Raw genomic sequence first — 13818 nt, forward strand, 5'->3', positions numbered from 1 at the left:
ATAAGAATTATCTTTTCTCAGTTTCTCTATCCTACTTTCCTATATAACTCAATTGTGATTACCGACCTAGAGATAACTCGGTAATCACCAATTTGATCTAGAAACTAAGTAATCTACAAACGAAGATGGATAATCAGATTAAGTCAGGAGATATATTAAGACCAATTAACACATCTCAATCTTTTGTACATACCTATTTTCATCGTTGCAAAATATGCATCTTCATCGGCGCCGATTAAGGCTGCATCATAATTTTGATTTTTCATCATAAACTCGGGGATAGTTCTGGTTGAACATTGATAAAGTTACAAAGCTGATTAAGAATACCCTGTGAAAAATGTTAGATATAATCTCGAAATCAATCTTTATCTAAAAACAGTATTCATAACTCTTATCTAAAATGAATACGAGCTCAACTGAAATATCTACAATGACTCGTAAAGTCGAGAACTGAAAAATTTATGTGCATATGTGATAATAAAATTCCTGCACCAATTGAAATACATCACAATATGTTATAGATCCATGGTCATTTGTCTAATAGGTGCTTGATATCATTGGACCATTTATAAAAGTAAAACATCTACGCTCACAGCTGAATAAAATAGGCTCCAAATGAAAGAATTTTTTTTGTTAGTGGCTTCTGATTATTTTTTGAAGTGGGTTGTAGCATAAGTTGTAGTTTCAACCACTAAGAAATATCTCATAAAATTTATTTGGGAGCGCATCGTTTGTAGATTTAGTATGTCTATGGCATTGGTAGCAGACAATGGACCACATTTAATTCCAAAGACATGAATATATTTTAGAATAAGGAAAAACATACAATTACAACGATACCAAGTACACCACAATCTTTTTGATATCAACCTACATAAGACAAACCTTGTGTAATCTGATTCGGACAAGCACTGTCAAGGAGATTACTTTTCAACGAGGTAATACTGGGTATAAAATAAGTGTCTAAACTGAACCTAACTTTTAGGATCATGTTAGAGCGTAGCTCGGTTGAACCCACCAAGCGTTGGTATGTCAAGTTTGGTTGTCATATTTTAGTGAACCAAAACTGATTTAAAGAGTCGCTTGATTATGTACTAGAGTGAACTTCGTATAAGTTAGCTTGAAAGTATTAGGATATGAGACATTACAAGTATTGCGAAAACTTGAAGAAGTAAGGAGATACAACGACAACATCATCCTTCCACTTGAGGTTAGTGATATTTGACTTGAACTGTTTCATTGCCTAACGTATCTTTCAAGTCGTGCATATTGAAAACATAACTGTGAAACATGAATGATTACACTCTAGTTAGACGTAGTATTAAGGAATACAATACGAAGTATAATGCTTATCTTTTGAACTTCGTATATAAGACACATACATAATCGTTTGAATGTTATTGTGATTATGTATGGGTATGAGGTGAAGATTTCATCTTAGGAAACGATGTTTTACATTAGTTTAAAGGAAGTAAATTCATGAACTTGTTTCGTGAATCGAAAAGGAAATCGCTAGGCTTATTAGTATTGTTATTCATTGCATATCTTTCGAACTACCAATATGTGTGATTAGTACAACCGCTCATGACTTGTTTATGTTCTTGGTAAAACTATTCACAAGGGCCTGACTTTTGTATTGGTATGACTTTTATTAGTGAAACCGATCTTAAGTAATCATATGAGATGGTATAATCGATTAATGTTATTGGTATGACCAACTCTAGGCAAAGGGGAACCGATCCTATGAAGAGGTGCAACCGATCACAAAAGAGGAATCGATCCTTATAAGAGGTGCAACACGTTTTCAGTAGATGGGGGAACCGATCATATGAACATGTGCAACAAGTTTTTAGTGAAAGGGGAACCGATCCTATTGACATGTGCAGCAAATACAAGTAGTTACCATAAGTATGTGGGGAACCGATCCTAGTACCTAGTCAACCGAATTTTTGGAAAGCTAGTGTGACTACGCACAGTACTCACACGGAGGTAGAACCGAAACTTGTTTTGGTAGAACCATGAAACCCATGATTTGTGATTGAGTGTTCTTAATCAATCACATAGTTTTTGAAAGTCAAATGAACCAATTCTAAACTCGTTTGAAAGTATGGAAAATTGGTTTCAAGATTGTAAGTATGAAAGAGGATTTACAAAGTAAAGATGTCGACATACTTTGAACATGTGCAGTAACGCTTATCTTTTATTGTTCAAAGATATTCCTTAATAGCTAAAGGAAAATCCTGAATCGAAAAATAAGTTGAGAATCTTTTAATTAAGGTTATTAATTTTACTTTTGGAAAATGAAAATTGGTAATATGCATCTACTAACTGGAGATTTTTTAAGAGATTTTCGGGCAATGTTTGGACAAAGCATTTCCAGGAATTATGGAAACCGAATCTGGAATATATTGCATATATTGAGAATATTTTTGGTTTTGGAAATTCCTTGGTGTCCAAACTTCCTTGGTATATAAATACCAAAGTTTGCATTTCTAGCAAACTAATCCTCAAAGCCAGCAAAACTACCTAGTTGTGTTGTTACTGGTGGAGCCGCTTGTTCGGAGAGGAAAGTAACCTAATTAGGCGAAATCTCTTACGGCCGCTCAGTTTAAAGACTTCTTTAGGATTGAAAAGATCTATTAGTACCGTTGGTGGGAAACTAGATAATTGCGGTTTATTATTAGTTTTTGATTGATTTGATTGACTAACGGTTGTTGAACTTTGATTGCACCTAGTTTGTTTATGCTTGAGAATCTTCTCTTCTGATATAAGATTCACTCAAACTAGATCGAAGTTTCGACGGGGATCTTTAGACTGTTTATAGTTATAAAGACGTCTTGTGATAATCCATTGTTAACAGACTTCGTTTTGTGCATGATTGATCACAAGATATTCAAGTTGATTGTGTGCAGATGTTTATTTAAGATCTAAGAAGATTTGAAGACAAAGAAAACTTTGAAGATTTCTGATTTGGGTTCATAACCTTTGGTGTGCACAATACTTGTTTAGGTTGAAGAGGATCCAACTATAATCATTTTATCCTTGTGGTAGATTGGATTGATTAGTTGAGTAGATCGGCATTAATATGTTTCTTTGTGATTCAAAGTATTGATTGCAAAATCTAGATGATTACTTCGGTAATTGTTAGTAGATAAATCTAAGGACCTGACAAAGGAGTTTATTGAGATAAACGGAAGAGCCTTTTGTCGAACTCACATCACTTGGTTGAAAAGAGTTGATACCAAACATATTTGTTGTTCCTTTACTGTTTGGAATACAAACCAAAGGAATTGTTCCAAGTACGTGACTTATTACAAGTTGGAGGCGTGGGAATACAGACGAAACTAGGTGAACTATAGATTTAGTTGCTTGGTCTCAACTATACGAAGTTGGTTTGATTTTGTATAGCGGCTTAATCCTGAGAGTATTCAATTCTGGACAAGGTCCCGGGGTTTTTCTGCATTTTCGGTTTCCTCGTTAACAAAATCTTTTTGTGTCTTTTACTTTTCTATTTCCTCAATTATAATTGTTTTTATTATAATTAGAAGTAAAATACACAAACGTTAATTCATATTTACTTGATAGTAATCTTATTGTGTTTGGTTAAGTCCGAACCTCTTATCAAGTAAACATACTTCGTTGTTGTATTGTCTCGATCTCGTATCCATAGACGATCACACAAAGTGTGAACCAATTAGTTATATTGTCTCGACTCAGTCCATAGACAATCACTTTCGGAGAAAGGACTTATAGGTGGAAAAGTTTTAGATTGAGGTATATTTGGGTACCCTCGCCTTTTCAGATCAAAACCTAAATTAACGTACAAGTGCAATTACTTTACTATAACAAAAATAATAATTATAATGCTCAAAGTAAAGCAAAAGCACATAATAAGATTTTTTTTAACGAGGAAACCGCAAACGTAGAAAACCCCCAGGATGCATGAATAATGGGTAACTATTTTATTTTCCAGAATTTTTATAATTTACTCAATCACCGCTTTTGCAGAGTTTTAACATATTTGCATTATTTTCTTAATTACTTGTTATTCAATTTGATAGGTTATACTTTGTTTAATCAGTTGATAATCTATGTCTAGAGAATACAATTAATATTTGAGAATACGCCTGATTATTTGTGAATTTAAGAAATACAAGACTCAAAAGATAATTAGGGTTTTGAAACATTTAACATCATTCATGTGTAATAGTGGAATCTAGCGTCTTGGTTATTTTTAAAACGTTCCGCGAGTTATAACCCCAAAGGTGTCACTATCCATCCACAATAACACAAAAACCCCAAAAAACAAAATTTTGATGAAACCAAAATTTGATGAAACCTCATAGAATTTGACGAAACCAATTTTTGGTTTCATCATAAAATTTGATGAAACCAATTTTGAAATTTGGGGTTTTTGTATCCATTTTTTAAAATTTGGAGATTTTGTATCAATTTAGTTTAAGATGGAGTTTTAACGAATCCCAACATTTGAGTGGGGTTTTTGTATCACAAGTTTGGTCACCTTGGGTTTTTACGACTAGTTTTGTTTTTAAAATCTTGAAATCAGTTTTTGGATAGAGTTTTTCTTTTTAGCCTTGAAAATTTACTTTAAAAATAATCAAATCTTGACAAGTTTGAGAATCAAACTTCTTATTACCACTTCTACAACACATTACTATGTTAATTCAATGATTCTTGTCTACTCTAAGGTCATTCTCTTCTGATATAAGGCCATTCAAGGATTGTTAATCATAAACCTTAGATTTGATACATTTCAATCTAAGATCGAATACCGACACTAGTTGGACAAAATCTGGATTAAAAAGAAAACTTCGTATAAGGTGTCTCATAAATTCTTTAAGAAGTTTTAACAAGATATCTCTAGATTTATTATAGTTGTTCTTGTTGTAGCATAATTAGGAGTAATACAAAGTTCGAACAACTGCACTTATTGGCCTAATCATTTTGTGTTTATGAACCCTTCAAATCAAACTTGTTGTGCCAATATTATGCAAAATTGGAGTCACTCAATCAAGTAGAACCATTGTTAACAAACCAAACAAAACAGTTATGTGAAATCAATAAACAGAAGAGACGTGCTAGTTTAAACTGAATGAATACACACCTAAATGTAATTGGGCTCCGTACTACATGTGATCCAATCTCTCCATTTATCGCCCCAAATTTCGATTTACTAGATTCTACTACTTCTTTAACCAAGATCGAGAAAGTAATCTCATAAGATAAGCTCCGTGTAGCTTCCGACATTAGTAACCATTCTTTTGTATGTAACTGTTTTTGTATTGTTTCTGAAAATTACGTAGAATGAAGGGTAATTCAGATCATCCGGATTGGCCAAGCTATATGATTCGCATGAAAAATTTTCCTTGACAAAGACTGATATGGAAATATATCCGCTCGCACAAAAGAATTTGATGTAATCATTAGCTTCAACGTCGTAAACCAAGCCTGGATTTAGTGCTCTATTTGGATCAACATGTCCGGCGCCCCGATCGAAAGGTGTTGAATCACCCCCAGTAGCAAGGTCCATAATGTTATCGCCAACATTATCCAGATTGGAAGCACTAGTTATAAGTGCAGACTTGATTGCAACTGGAGACCACTCAGGGAAATCCTTCCGAAGCAATGCGGCCAATCTACTCACATGTGGGCATGCCATTGAAGTGCCTGAGATGATATTGAACTCGGATTGTCGTTGATCAGTAGCACCAGTCCAACTAGCTAGGATGTTTACTCCAGGAGAAATGACATCAGGCTTAAGAAGCTCTTGAGTCAAATGATTTCGTCCACGACTGGAAATACAACAACTTTAGGAGCTGAAGGTGAAGATCCAAACACCGTTCCGCGGAACTTGATGGTACCTATTGGGGATGTGTTCGATTGCACATACTCCAGGATTAAGTCTGCAGAATCTCGGCCCACTCGAGAAGCTGGAAATTGATATGCCTCAGGAATCAATTGCTCATAACTTGATGCAGTATTCGCGAGAATCGTACCAATTCCACCAGCAATTCTTACCGCATTTTCTTTTCCAACTCCAGTGTTCCTACCAGACTCGCATACAACTACAGTAAAACCTCTGTGTAAGAATATCTTAGGGACCACAAAGAAAATATTATTATATGGAGGTTATTCTTATATGGAGGTCTAACTCGAATAGACCAAAAGAAAATTTTCATATATGTATTTGGGCATATTCATGCATATGCATAGGAAACACAAAAATATATCCAAGTATATACAAAAACTATTTAAAATGAGGATTTTTTTTATATATTTATGTATATACAAAATTTGTAATAAAAATTCACATACATCACAATTTTCACATCGAAAATTGACAAATGAAATCAAATGAGTATGAAGATATTCGTATTAAGTTGTGCACAAAAGATTAAAAAAATCCATTTTGAAGCAAAACAAACTTGTAATATGGTTACAAGAATCTCTTCATCTTAAAATTTGATGTCTTGATAAGTGTTATATATTTATATTATGATGTCAATTATTCTTATATGGAGGTAGGTTCCTTAAAAGCGGACCAGAAACAATTATGACTTATTTCAATATGAAATTTATTCTTAAATATAACTGGCCCAAGTCGGGACCATAAATTTGTATTCTTATATGGAGTTTATTCCTATCTGGAGTATTCCTCCGGAGAGGTTTTATTGTAGGTTCCCGTTTACTTTGAACTTATCCAATTGTCCTTCGTAACATAGTCTACTACCACAGTAACTAGAGTAAACCAAGTTATTCCCAGTCGTACATAAGCATATGTGCTTATTCGTAAAGCAAAAACCGGAAGATATGACGTGTAAACCACTACTGGCGCCATTGATGTTGGGAGAACGACTACCATCATTACTATCTAATTCCACAACTTTATGTAATATTTTGTGTCTACTGGATTTTATTGCTGCTTCACATCATTTTCCTCTTTGTCTTTGGATGTGTTTAATTTGTCTGTTAGTTATGCTTCAAATTGATCTTTTTTGCACATGAAATTCAATTTGACGTGGCAGGACGTGTGCATATCACTAGCAAATAAATTGCTTCCATTATTGGCCCTACATCACAGTCATACCGGCAAACCGTCAACTCTTTGTTAAAGAAAAATGTAGCCACTATCTTATAAAAATCAGTGATCACAAAAATTTAACAAAATACTAAATACTAAAAGTCATATACTATTCGTCCTTATGAGTCATTGTATTGAAGCAGCTGTAAGGAAGAACCAAGACCTTGAACGTGTAGGAACCAAGTCGACCCTTGATATACCATATTTGCTTATGGCGAAAATTAAAGAGGACAATCATTGTATGGAAGTATTTAAACTTATAAACTACCATAATACACATGACTACATATACGAAGGAAGTGACATTACCTTTTTATGAAAACTTCCAATTGGACGAGTTTTGTAGAAGCAATGAGGGCATAGTACACTCCATTACTATCAGAAATATGAAATTAAGTGTACCTGCAGGAGCAACATAATTAACGTTTCAATGACCCTCAAAATAGTGATGTAAAAGCAATCAAAAATAACAATGCATGAACCTAAACCCCAGTGCAAAAGAATCAAGACCCAAATTAGGTATTCTACCTTTCTTCCCATCTCTTACTTTTACAGTATGGAAAGTCTGTATTTTAAGTAATCTTATCAACAACAACCGTCACCATCAAAGCATCAAATTTATGTTTGATGGGAGACGCTTGGGAAACCAACACACCCAATTATCATAAGGAAAACGATAACGAGGATACCCTGCATGGGACCCATCACAGTCGTACCTGCAAACAAGATGTATTCAGCTGGTCAAAAACAAGCCGCAAAGTGACGCAAAGTGAGTTTCGAACTCTTGACCTGCCGGTTCTTTTTTTTTATATCTTTTATAGTAGTTGTAGGTAGCCAACATCTTAACAACTGAGCCATGACACTTTCTTTGGTCAGGTATTGAACGTATAATATTTTTACTCCTTTTTTTGTCATCATATGAACCTATAAATCATTTTTTTATTGGATTTCACTGAATGCTGCATATACATCAATATTTATTCTATATGCTTTTAAAAAAAGACGTCATCTACAATATAAAAGAGGTCATGTCTAAGTTAGCCTATACAACTAGCGGTCTAGATTAAATCTATCTCAATATAATCCAACAGCTCAAAGTTAAAGTTGGAGCATGTGTTCTTAAACACCACGCATGTGGCGTTCAATCATCTGAGCAGTTTTGGTTGGGATTTGGAGGGCTTTGGCGTTCAATTATCGAGTTTGAAAGACGACGACCTATGCGTCCCAGACCTAGAAAAATACCAACTGCATATTGAGTCAATAGGAAAACAATCAAATATTAATTTCTAGGGTTTTCAGCACATAGAAACCTTCAAATAGAATTCATGGATGGTGCCATATATCCTGCAATGTAATCTAGCATGCAATGGTCATATTTGTTTCTTGAGCTGTAAGTTATTATCTCCTTTCAGAAATCTTAAAAAACTATTACTATACCGGCTTATTATATTTGAATTTGCAAAAAAACTCTCTTCTCCAATCTTTCAACGGAAAATATATGTAGGAGCTAAGAGCATGTATTGGTTGGTTCACCGGTGAGTTAGCTCCGGAGGTTGACCAAGTTATAGCAAATATAATTTGCATATGTGTATATCTAAAGCCCTCTACCAATTGTCCATCGATGTAACGTGAAGGCGGCATTGTGCGACTATCAAGATTTAAAGTACGACTGTCCCAACCTCACTCATAATTTGATATTGGTTACTAGAATTTTAGGGCGCATCTTCAAAAAATAAACCAAATAGAGATTGGAAGTCACCTATTGAGATAGAAGTACGAGAAGGAACTCACATACAACAAAAACAAAACTCCAGCGCCAAGGCAAAGGATGAAGGGAAGTACAAAGGACCGACACTACCTACACCATGATAGGTACGAGGACCTGCACTACCTACACCATAATTGGGGAAACGGGTACAAATAGATCTTTTGAGGAGAGTTGACCCTATATGAAGACAGACGAAACTTCAATTGGCATGTACAAGGCTTTGTCGGATCTATAACAACCTTTCATTTTTAAATTAACAACCTAAAGGTTACATTTAATGTGATGTGTTAGCGTATCAAATAATACCAGGTAAGTGTGTGAAAATGTGAATATAATGGGAAGATAAAAGATCCGGTTTGCTTAAATTTGTGGGTTGCATATTGGTTGATTACCGTTCATCTGTGGTAATTGATTCCCATAAATAGGAATTTCCTATAATAAATTTCCCATTGAATAATAATGTACATGAACCTAAAATGGGTCTTTGGATAGGGTGACTCGATGAAAATTCAGAAAGTATTTTTTATATATATGAACGATCGACTAGAATGCGTATATAATCCCGATTGACTAGAATGTGTATATAATCACGTGCCGTTAGGGAACGGGTTGAGCGCTAGTTCCTATATAAACATCCTCATGTTTAATTTCCAAGGTAAAATAAAAATAACAACAAAATTTTGTTTTACATTCCAATATATGATTCGATTTTTCAAAATGAAAATAGAATTACTTCTCGCTTTGCGATTTCAAAATCTCAGGCAAGCCTGGATGAAGAAGCATGAAAAGGTGTCTGGGGGGGCAACAAGCTCTTTGCTTAGCGTTAGCTTACAATAAAAAAAAGTATAAACATCAAGACATATTATCGAATTATTGAATTATTTAGAATGTGGGAACAAAAGATAATTGCATTTAACCAACCAATTCAACAAAACAATACCCAAAAGAAAACCAAGCTAAAGTTGAAACTGAAACCCCTCTATCTTCTCTTCTCCAGTTGAGTTTCTCTGCAGGGATGGAGCCGAGATTTTTTCGTAAAAGGGCAAAGCTAATTTATTTTTCTACTTATCAACCATTACAACAAAAAAATTAAAGAAAAAATTTCAAAGAGAATGTATGCTAAACTTCTTAGAATTTTTTTTCAATATTCACATCCAAAGAGCGTGCAGAATTAAAAAAGAAGAAGAAATAGAGAGCTTCACACTACCATTAAACTATTGAAGCACACAATTAAATGATGTAGTAAAGACAATCAGTATTTCCCTTAAACCACTTCTCATTCAATTTTATAATTTTAAAGACCTTATATTTCATAGAATTTAAGAAAATATTAATCTTAATCAATAAATTTAAAATATTTTAATAATCAATCAATCAACTAAGCAATTATAGTAAGTAAAGCATCCTGGGATTTCAAATATGAGAAAATAATCTTCTTCACAACGTCAATGTCAAATTTCTAACTCAATAATTAAAGTTTCTTTAGTAATTATGAAATTATAATACATAATTAGAGTAATAAAAAGAAGCAGGAAAAAATACCTTCAATCGTAATCCCGGGATTAATCATACTGTGAAGATGATGAAATTGTTATGATGGTATATGTTGCTATTTTGATTTATTTTATTTTTCTTTTGAAGCATATTTTGTTTTGCTTTCCACATTTTATTTCGTTATTCTTTCGGGTAATACGATCCCAAAAACAAAAAGGTAAAATAGTTGTGTGATAACGAATTACGTGTACTAAAACAACCATAAAAGAGAACGTGTTCAAGATAAGAAAATTTAATTGTTGTGAGATAACAGAACGTACTTACTAAGAACCGATCACGACTCATAACACACGACGATACCCCACATAAATCTATCACTTTAACAAGCTAACAACAAATTTGAGATATTTTAGGAATGGCGAGGTATGATTTTTTCCCCTTAAAACTAAGCAAATCAATCGTTAGTAAAAGGAAAAATCCAAAGTTTAAGGGAGGCGACAACCACCCTTGAGTAATACATAGCTCCGTCCTTGACGGCACCGCACGTAAATCTAGTACTTTAACCAGATAACAAAAAATTTGAGATATTTTAGGGGTGACGAGTTATCATTTTTCCACCTAAAACCAAGCAAATCAACCGTTGGTAAAGGAAAATTCCAAGATTTTAGGGGAGGAGGGAGCCACCTTTGAGTAATACATAGCTTCGTCCCTATCTCATTGTGTACTGATAGATAGTCTCATTTCGAGATCTTCAAAATTTTGACTTTTTCTTACTTCCATATATACCTATTAGATTATTTTTTGTTTTGTTTGGGGGGTCATGGATGGACTGTCGTTCAGATAAAGCTACGATCTTTATTATCATTGCAGTTGGAAAAAAAAAGATTAGATATTTAGTTTCTGATGATTAATGTTTTCTGCATGTTTGATTTGATGCTGCACTCAGATATCAGAATCATGAAGAAAACGTTTATCTTTTTCCTGTCAATTTTGTATTTGTTTTCTTGGATGTTAGTATAGTCTATGATGTTAAAAGATGATTGAAGTGATGATTGTTGCATATTTTATATGAGATTCATCTCTGATTAATTTAAACAAAAAATAGTCTTTCGCTTCTATTTTGCAGACTCCTAACTCTTAATCAACGGAACTAACAAGCATTCAGTGATATGATGATTTTTTTTTTTTGATTTGGTGCACAATTGGGATACCAAATTAAAAATGCCCCCTTAGCCAAAATTCATCCCTATATAACCGTGAGTATGTCCCCAATTTGTGAGAGTATCCCCCAATTGTGCCTTCTAACCAAATATGAAGTCACGTCCACATCCAAATATCACATCCGCTCGTATTGTTCTCTGACTGTGCATCCTCTCTTCACCTATATCCCTTAAATAACACGAGATCCCCTTTCATTCTTGTTTGAATCCACTACGCTCGAAACTCTTCCATGTGCTAACAAAATCTCCACCATATTCGTTTCATTTTGATTCTTTCTCAACCCTTTTGAACTCATCCACAAGAAATGGATGAGTTCAAAATGGAAACTTGGAGAAGAAATGGTTCCCCAGATTGTAGCAATAGAAGAGAAGAATCGATTGTGCAATGTCATGACTTAGGTTTAGGTTTAAAACGGGACACGATGATGGCACTCGGTCTTTAGATAACAACAACCTAACATGGTAGCCCTGAGTGATAAACTTTGGATGCTCTAGTAATTCCTAGCAGAGATATATTTGGTTGTTTTTTAACGTCTGCATGACCGTCAGTAGTGTTCGTCTGTGAAATGACATTTTTTCACTTTTCGCTCCAAATGACTCTCAAGTACCCAATGAACTCAAAATCAAACATAAGATATATAATTTACAAAAGATAATAATAAATAAGGCATAAACAATAGATTATGATCAAGGTGTTTTACTATATGTTACAACCTGAATTACTACGTGGATATACTAATTGCAAGTTTAACATAACAATATTTTTTTTATTTTAATTTGAGTTTCTAACATTATAATTGATGTCAACTAGTTATGCTCGTAATTAGTCATGTGCCAAGGTAACATGTCATAACATCGATAACTACTGGAAAAACAAAAAAACTGACATAGGTGGACTTGTTGGTGATATGGTTGTTACACGCAAATGACAGGATAATAAAGCACGGTACATTGGGTATTTATTTTATTTACATTTTTCAAAAATATAAATTTTTTCATTCATTTGGGTTATGAAATTAAATTAACTAGCACCTTTGTCTATGTATAATTTCAAAAAGCCAAAATACTTTTGATACATGTTCAATTTGGTTGTGTTAATAAGAATTTCACTTGAAACTTAATATACTTTTCATGGAAATAATCACACGCTAAACGTCAACCACTACCAACAATCGTACAATACACATGATTACACCAAATACTTGTATTTTCCATCTCTAAATAATTAACAAGTATCAAGGATTCAAACAGACTGACATTCAATTCGACTACCAATTTCTTTAAAGAGTACACATATAATAATGATATACTACTTCTACAGATTACAAATATACTATGAAGTCTACTATAACCAAACATTAATGGTTATTTAAAAATTTGATGCCCCAAAAAAAATCTTATACGATCGTAAAAAAAACCTGATATCAATGATTTGTATTTTTATTTTCGATCTAATAAGGTAATAACAAGTCTGCAAAGTAATATCAGATTCGATATAAAAATTGATCATACCTTAAAGGTTTGATTTTATCTTGAGTCGGCAGCATGGGTATACATTTGTTGAAGTTCATACAAGGAATTAACTTGGGATATTTTCAGATTTGAGATACTGAGATGGATTGGAAGACTGAAGCTATGGGCGGTCTGTCTGGGCCCATTGCAACCGAGATATAGCAAGTGAAGATGATGTTGCTACTGTCGTTAGAAGATGAAGTTCTTGATTGAGAAATTGATGCTTCAAAGGAACTGAAATGTTGTGATATTGGTTATTTGCTAATGGTGATGATTTGATGGTTGAAAGAAATGGGTTTTAGAATTTGGTTGGATTTGGACAGGATTAAGAGGTCAAGAACGACTAAGAGAAGATGGGTGTTGTGGTATGAGGTCGAATGATTTTGTTATAGGTCTAGAACAACAAAGAATGATTTCGGTTGTTGTTGTTGTTTGAGGTGATGGTTTGATTTGAGTTTTGGTAATCAATGGAAGAAACAACAAGGGTTTTTAGCCGAGAAATGAAGGATGATGGGAGTCTATAAGGAAGAGATAATTTTGTTGCTGATTGAACGAATGACTTAGAGTTTGAAGTTTCAGGGAAGGACTAATGACCTGAATCAGCCGGAAGTAACCCATACACCAATCAGAATTCGGCCTACATCTGATCCAGGAGAGTTAACTCAACGATCCATATGGGGTGACATTATGAAGGTACGTCAGTGATCGTATGAAGATAACGG

The sequence above is a fragment of the Papaver somniferum genome, chromosome 3, assembly GCF_003573695.1.
Source record: "Papaver somniferum cultivar HN1 chromosome 3, ASM357369v1, whole genome shotgun sequence".
In the NCBI taxonomy this organism is placed as follows: domain Eukaryota; kingdom Viridiplantae; phylum Streptophyta; class Magnoliopsida; order Ranunculales; family Papaveraceae; genus Papaver; species Papaver somniferum.